Source organism: Xenopus laevis, chromosome 7L, assembly GCF_017654675.1.
Source record: "Xenopus laevis strain J_2021 chromosome 7L, Xenopus_laevis_v10.1, whole genome shotgun sequence".
Classification (NCBI taxonomy): Eukaryota; Metazoa; Chordata; class Amphibia; order Anura; family Pipidae; genus Xenopus; species Xenopus laevis.
In genome coordinates this window covers 126,355,738-126,364,514 of record NC_054383.1, presented here as the reverse complement: position 1 = coordinate 126,364,514, position 8,777 = coordinate 126,355,738, and the positions used below count along the sequence as shown (strand labels likewise).

Genomic DNA, 8,777 nt, shown 5'->3' with positions numbered 1-8,777 from the left:
TATAAATATTTGTGAAATGAACGAGAAAATGTGACTCATTTGTAATATGCTTTATTTGATAAATGATGTGCGCTGGGATATATATTCACTGGGACCTGTTATCCAGAATGCTCGGGACCTGGGGCTTTCTGGATAAGGGGTCTTTCTGTAATTGTCCTTACATGAGGAGGCACATTTATCAAGGGTCGAGTTTTTAAAAACTCCCATGAACTCAAAATTTGACCAATCGAAATTTATTTGAAAAATCTAATTTGAAAATTCGAATCAAATCGAATTCTATTCAAATTTGAAATAGTCAATGTCAGGAAGGCTGCAAACAACTCAAAATTGATCCCTGGACCTCTCCCATTGACTTAAACAGCAATTCGGCAGGTTTTAGGTGGCAAAAAGTCAAACTCGAATCGAGTTTGAATAACTCCCTAGTCGAATTTAACAGTTTTGACCATAAAATTTTAAATTTGAATTTCGAATTTGAATTTTCAATTCAACCCTTCATAAATCTGCCCCTGAATCTACTAAAATCATTTAAATATTATTCAAACCCAATAGGCTGGTTTTGCTTCCAATAAGGATTAATTATATCTTAGTTGGGATCAAGTACAAGCTACTGTTTTATTATTACACAGAAAAAGCTAAAATTTTAATTATTTGATAAAAATGGACTCTATAGGAACTGACCTTCCTGAAATTTGGAACTGTCTGAATAACGGATCCCATACCTGTATAGTATAATGCTTATAAAGTAAATTCCATAGGTATAAAGAAACGGTAAAATACACAGGCTTAGATTTTTTTGAGGGTCAGACATTATACAAATACATAGGGAAAAATCTTCTATTGTGAACTATAAAGACACAGAAATGCGTGAGGCTCCAGTCATAGTTTTCCATTACTTCTTTGTAAATGAGTCATGTGATTCAAAAGCAAACCGCCGTTGATTTATTTTACAGGATGTTCAGGGTTTTTATTCTTCCTCCAGTTCTTTGTAGTAAGAGAATGGGGAAAATGATGAACTTATATAAAGGATAAGTCACTCCACTCCGTATCCAAAAGATATTTCTCCCAGGTAAATACAGAATTGTTTGTTAGCCCTGGTTTGAGATGTTCTAAACAAAATACATGTTAACATGTTTCCTGTGATATCCCTCTGTTCTCATTAAAAATATGTAATAGCTCAACAGTAAAATAATATAAGGCATAATAATAATAATAATCAGTATTTATATGAAGTAAGAACCCAGCAGGGCAGCAACAGCTAAACATTTACCCACAGAAAGAAAGTGGCACATTTATAAATGAGGCACAGGCCAAATGAGGCACATTATGTTATTAAACAGAATACAATTTGTATACAGGATTAGGTAATGCTCCACGAATTACCCTGGAATAAAAAGTGAACATACAGATTCACCATTACTGGGCTAAACTGTGACTTGAGATGGAACACAGGCCATTAAAAGACCTTGAGGAAAGGAGGTTTCACAATCAGCAAAGGAAGACTGCCTGCTGCTAGTTTCAGCCCTGGTCATACATCATTATAGTAATTAAAGGAGAAGTAGGTAGAAATGTTGTACATGATGTTTTGTGCTTCTGTACCAGCCCAAGGCAATCACAGCCCTTTAGCAGTAAAGATCTGTGTCTCCAAAGATGCCCCAGTAGCTCCCCATCTTCTTTTCTGCTGATTCACTGCACATGCTCTGTGCTGCTGTCACTTACTGAGCTTAGGGAGCCACTCACAATATACAGTACACATAGAATAGAAATGTCACAATATAAGGCTGATTAGTAATTAATACAGATAATTACTACATGGCAGCACAGAAACCAGTGCAATTAGCATCAGAATTTAATAATTCTACTGTCTGGGCCATGTCTTCTCCATCTTCTTCTCCTTAGCCTCCCATTTCAATGTCCTCAGTGGGTACGTGTCCATTTCTCTCATTCTCAGAGCGTTCCACACTAAACACATAATAGAGAGGACTTGTTATATAGATATATAGATATAAATATATTGCTGTTTCCTTTATCTGTAAAACATAATGATTTGTAGCAATATCTGGTTTGCTGGAATACAGGCAATGGTACATGTGATGAGCTAATAGGGCAGCTTTGTGGATTTCACCAGCTTTAGCTTGGAAAACGAATGTAACTAAAATTTTGGAATATTGTGGTAAATGGGGTAATATGAATCAAAGGGAATAAAGAGAATTATCAGCGATGCTCTCCCAAGAAAAACCCAAAAGCTTGGAGTTTGTGAAGTTTTCCTTTGGCAGAATATGGGGCCTGAATTCTCATTATACAAATATAATACTATATGTATACTGCACTGGGTTAAATTGTATAGTATGAGAACAGATAGTCATGGGAATAGTTCATGGGAATGTGCAAGGAACCATTTAATTGAATCCCCATACTCACCGCTTAGAGGAGCCTCGTGATTGGTTCCTGTTGGACAGAGAAAGTACTCATGAATCCTGGGTAAAAACAAATTGGGTCAAGGCAGAAGAAAGTGCTGAAAATACCTTTTAATGTATTTCTTATATCCAAAGTATAAGGTATAACACTACCATCAAGGTGCCTCCAACAACTCCATTTGGTGATGGGCGAACCAACCCACTGGCATCAGGTTCATATCTCCCAACATCGCACAACCCTGAAATGAACAAGAATTAGGGGACAGTTTAATGACATAACACAGTCCCATGTTTATTGGTTAATTGGGAAGTGACTTTTGCTTTAGATGTTTTCTGGAGAAAGCTCAGTTGGCCACAATATTCTCAGTAGGGTTGTAACCTGGACATCCCTAAACTGCCTGCCCTGTTTTCTAAATTAACCAAGCAAGGTTCTCGGAGATTGACCAATCGCTGATCGCCACATCATAGCCCCCCTCACATCATCGGTCCGCCCCATTGCATCATGGACCCCGCTACCCAGAGTTACCCACAGGTAAAACTGGCAACCCTAATTCTCAGCCCCAGAGGAGCTTACAATTAAATTTCAGTCGCATACAATACAATAATATTACAGGTATGGGACTTGTTATTCAGAATGCTAGAGACAGGGGGTTTTCCAGATAAGGGATCTTCATACCTTAAGTCTATTACAAAAAATTTCAACATAAAATTAACCCAATTGGATTGTCTTGCCTCTAATAAGAATGAATTATATCCTAGCTGGGACCAAGTACAGGTATAGGATCCCTTATCCAGAAACCCGATATCCAGAAAGCTCCGAATTACGGAATGGCCGTCTCCCATAGACTCCATTTTATCCAAATAATCCACATTTTTAAAAATGATTTCCTTTTTCTCTGTAATAATAAAACAGTTGCTTGTACTTGATCCCAACTAAGATATAATTAATCCTTATTGGAAGCAAAATTAGCCTATTGGGCTTATTTAATGTTTAAATGAATTTCTAGTAGACTTAAGGCATGAAAACCCAAATTACGGAAAGATCCATTATCCGGAAAACCCCAGGTCCCAAGCATTCTGGATAACAGGTCCCATACCTGTACAAGATATGGTTTTATTATTACAGAGAAAAAAGGAAATCATTTGTAAAAATGTGGATTATTTGTATAAAATGCAGCCTTGCTGTAACCCAGAGCTTTCTGGATAACGGGTTTCCAGATAACGGATCCCATAGCTGTAATATTATCTGCCCAAGTAAAGCTTAATGAAATGCTTAATGAAATTATATCCAATTTATGGAAGATGCTTAAATGAGTGAATTCCCAGATCATTAATTAACCTTAACCCCAACAGGCAGATAAAAACATTACGCCTGAGGGCAAGGGCACACCGGTGCTTGTGACTTGTAGGGAGATCACACTCCGGACAGATGGCAAAATGCCCGAAAATACTTATTCAACACAAAAAAATGCAGAAGAATGCAGCTTCATATGATTATGAGATTCAAATGTTGTGCCCACTGCAACTGCCAGTCTCTGCCAGGTGACACAGTGCCCCGTGTGCCATTGCCCTTAAGGCTTTTGTGCAGCAGCATTTTTGTTCTTATATTCAAGGTAAAACAACCTGCAATGTTGCTGCTTCTGTAAAAGGCATTCACAACAATGTTTGTACTTTTCCTTTAGAAAACATCTTACCTATGAGCGAGGAGTGTGCAAACTGCCCCTTGTGTCCTTTGCCATATTCCAAAGTCAAAGTGCCATCCTTTATATCCGCTGTGTCCAAGAGCAGACAAGTGTCATTAGTCAGAGTCACAGTGGAGTTTCGGGTGCAGTTTGCGGTACCCTTAGGCTTTGTCATTCTGAAGTGGCAGTATTTTCTCTCCATTCCGTTTGTGATGACCATATAGTCGTCCCACAGTTCTTCCCCTTGGCTACAGAACAAGTACTGCCGGCATTGGCCAAGAGAAGCTGCATTGGACAGAAGCAAAGAGACTTTTAGTTTATTCTTCTATACTCTTATCAGGAATACCCATGGACAAATCTTATTATATTCCAGAAAAAAAACATTGTAAACAAATTAAAAAACTTGGGTGTGAGAGGCCTTTATAGAGGACACCAAGCTATAATTTCTCTTTATCACAGTTTATGGGAATTTAAAAAAAAATAGGAGCAGATGCAGGAAACTGGGGTTTCCTGATGAAATCTTGATACATGTATGGGACCTTTTATCCATAATTCTCAGGACCTGGGGTTTTCCAGATAAGGGATCTTTCTGCAATTTAGATCTTCATACCTTAAAGGGATACTGTCATGGGAAAAAAAAATTTTTTCAAAATGAATCAGTTAATAGTGCTGCTCCAGCAGAATTCTGCACTGAAATCCATTTCTCAAAAGAGCAAACAGATTTTTTTATATTCAATTTTGAAATCTGACATGGGGCTAGACATTTTGTCAATTTCCCAGCTGCCCCTGGTCATGTGACTTGTGCCTGCACTTTAGGAGAGAAATGCTTTCTGGCAGGCTGCTGTTTTTCCTTCTCAATGTAACTGAATGTGTCTCAGTGGGACATGGGTTTTTACTATTGAGTGTTGTTCTTAGATCTACCAGGCAGCTGTTATCTTGTGTTAGGGAGCTGCTATCTGGTTACCCTCCCATTGTTCTTTTGTTTGGCTGCTGGGGGGGAAAAGGGAGGGGGGGGGATATCACTCCAACTTGCAGTACAGCAGTAAAGAGTGATTGCAGTTTATCAGAGCACAAGTCACATGACTTGGGGCAGCTGGGAAATTGACAAAATGTCTAGCTAGCCCCATGTCAGATTTCAAAATTGAACATAAAAAAATCTGTTTGCTCTTTTGAGAAATGGATTTCAGTGCAGAATTCTGCTGGAGCAGCACTATTAACTGATTCATTTTGAAAAAAATGTTTTTTCCCATGACAGTATCCCTTTAAGTCTACTAATAATATACACATTAAATAAACCCAATAGGCTGGTTTAGTCTCCAATTAGGATTAATTATATCTTAGTTGGGATCAAGTACAAGCTACTGTTTTATTATCACACAGAAAAAGAAAATCATATAAAAAAAATTTGGATTATTTGGAAAAAATTGAGTCTATGGGAGATTGCTTTTTCGTAATTTGGAGCTTTCTGGATAACAGGTTTCCAGATAATGGATCCCATACCTGTAGTCTGAATTTTATGAGAATTACTGCTGAAAAAGGTCAAATCCAGGTTTTGGCCAAGAGTCGGCTTTTTTCAGCAGTAATCGAATTCGAGCAAATCCAAGTGCCTGGCAGAACCGAATCCAAAAAATCACGTGACTTTTCATCACACAACCAAGGTATTCAAAAATGTCTCTTTCCCCCCTAATTAACATATGCAAATGAGGGTTCAGTATTCAGCCAAATATTTCACACAGCATTAGGGATTTAGTAATTACTGGTACTTTCCCAAATGTCTGGGATTTATTTCCATGCAGCGCAACACAGAACTATACAATTTCATTAAGTCCATGAAAAGGACAAGGGTTTTCTTATAGACATATGGGACGTGTTATCCAGAATGCTCGGGACCTGGGGTTTTCTGGATAATGGATCATTCTGTAATTTAGATCTTCATACTAGAAAATCATATAAACATTAAATAAACCCAATAGGCTGGTTTTGCTTCCAATAAGGATTAATCATATCTTAGTTAGGATCAAGTACAAGCGACTGTTTTATTATTACAGAGAAAAAGGAAATCATTTTTAAAAATTTGGATTATTTGATTATAATGGAGTCTATGGGAGATGGCCTTTCCATAATTCGGAGCTTTCTGGATAATGGGTTTCTGGATAACGGATCCCATACCTGTACCTATATTTTAACAAAAACATGTGGGTGTAATTGCAGGGGCAGATAAACACTAAGCAGTGAGTAAGGTGCCAAATTTATGTTCATATTTAATACATTTGTGCAGAATATCTTCTATAAGGATATAGGGTAGGAGCCCTAATAAAGTTATAGGACCAGCAACATCTATTTATAGCCCAGATTCTGGCATATGGTTGAATATATGAGACATACTCACAAAAGGTAATTCTGCAGGAAATTAATATATTATATTTGTGATTATTCTAATAGGTCAGAACAGCCATGTGGAGGCAACCAAATAAAGATAAAGAGAATTGGCTTACTAATACGCTGTTACTGGGAGAAAGTGGTTTTCCTATTCCAGCTGTATCTCAGAACCAAAAAGGAGCTGCACAACCAAGAACAAAGAAATAAATAACTTTAAAGGAGAAGGAAAACTTCCAAAGCAGTATTGCCAATAGATTAGCCACTATATTTAATCTGCAGAATGCTTTACCATACCTGAGTAAACAGCTCTAGAAACTCTCTGTTTGTTTAGTATAGCAGCTGCCATATTAGCTTGGTATGACATCACTTCCTGCCGGAGTCTCTCTCTGCTCACTCATAGCTCTGGGCTCAGATTACAGCAGGGAGGGGGAGAAAGGAGCAAACTGAGCATGCTCAAGCCCTAGCCCTGGAGGTTTAAGTTGAAAACAGTAAGTCTGATACAGAAGCCCATGAGTACACAATAGAAGGAAAGAAATGTGATGTTTCTTTTGACGGAGGACTCAGAGCAGCATTACTTTGAGGGTTTACTGGTGTATTTATATAGACCTTTCTAATAAAGCTTACTTCATTTTAGCCTTTCCTTCTCCTTTAAATGATTCCGATGTCAACTGCTCCTTTATCATTGGTTTATCATTTACATGGAAACTTACCTTGATTCCCCTGTGGGTTCATGCCATTGTGTGTCTCCTGGATTGCATTATCTTGAAATTCTTTTGCTGTAAACAAAAGGCAAAATTAGCATAATAAAAAGAGCTTGTGATTGCATCAGACGCACCTTAAGGCCCCCATACATGGACAGATATAAGATGCCGACGGATGAAGACGGCAGCTTATTGGCCCTCTGACGGGTTTCCCCGATCAATATCTGGCTGAAAGTCAACCAGATGTCGATAGTGTAGGGTAAAAATCTTGTTGGATCGTCTGACCACATCAGTTTGTTGATGTTGCCCTTGATACAACTGCCCGTTTTCTTCTAGTTGTGATCTGTTCATTGGGCCCTAGGATGGGGATATTGGGGAGAGATCCACTCGTTTGGAGACATCACAAAACGAGTGGATCTCCCTATGTATGGCCAACTTTAGCCCTGGCCATACCGGTTCATATATACTATGTATGATCTGCTTTATCATGTGTATTAAACACTCCATTATGTTCCATTAAAGCTATGTGATACCACTCTACATTTGATTAAGTAAAGCTTAAGCCTAGAGCACACGGACTGTATTCATAGTTATACACCTCAGTATATATAGTACCGTATGCAGAATAAATAAATACCTACCACACATGAAAACTATATTATCATTGCGAGTACACAGTAGATAACAGATAAGTACTACTATAGTTTATATAAACAAGCTGCTGTGTGGCCATGGGGGCAGCCATTCAAGCACAGGATACACAGTAGATAACAGATAAGTACTACTATAGTTTATATAAAAAAGCTGCTGTGTAGCCATGGGAGCATGGCTGTGTAGCCATATGTAGAATGGCTGCCCCCATGGCTACACAGCAGCTTGTTTATATAAACTATAGTAGTACTTATCTGTTATCTACTGTGTATCCTGTGCTTGAATGTCTGCCCCCATGGCTACACAGCAGCTTGTTTATATAAACTATAGTAGTACTTATCTGTTATCTACTGTGTATCCTGTGCTTGAATGGCTGCCCCCATGGCTACACAGCAGCTTGTTTATATAAACTATAGTAGTAATTACATACCTCCCAACTGTCCCACATAATGCGGGACAGTCACAGTTTCCTCTGTCCCGCTCTCTCCCGGATAATAGCAAAGATGACCCGCGGACCCGTGCCGGCTGTTCTTGTTGTTGGATCCGGCACGGGCAGCGGCATCTTGCTACTTCCGGGTTTTGAGTTTGGGTACTTCCTGGTCTCTCCCCACACATAAGAGACAGGGATTGGGGGCGCTGCAAGACTTTGTGGTGTAATTCATAGAAGCTAACTGCATCTGGGAAATCATCGGCCTATATTTTTCTGCTTAACGTGCCAGGCTGTTGGTTTGTGAGTGCTTTAGCTTCCACTTCATGGGCCTTGCCTGTAGAGATCACTTACAGTTTCCTTTCCATTCATTCTGCTTGTGGTTTTGTGAGCATTACCCGGAAGGACTGATATCAGAGATTCCGCTACAGTCTGCCTCCCCTGCTTTCATTTACATAGAACTTGCTGCAAGGTGGTGTCACCCTCGCTCACACATGTGCACTTATAAAAATATAAGTGTTGG

The 8,777-nt window shown here is 38.8% G+C and overlaps 1 long non-coding RNA gene across 1 annotated transcript; it reads right to left on the bottom strand.

The window, feature by feature from the left end:
* Positions 1–1,782: 1,782 nt before the first annotated feature.
* Positions 1,783–7,251, bottom strand: LOC121395707. The gene is made up of 5 exons (XR_005962631.1): positions 7,186–7,251; positions 4,109–4,381; positions 2,523–2,653; positions 2,419–2,445; positions 1,783–1,959 (listed from the first exon to the last, which is right to left on the bottom strand). It is a non-coding gene; the product is annotated as an uncharacterized LOC121395707 (long non-coding RNA).
* Positions 7,252–8,777: the final 1,526 nt, after the last annotated feature.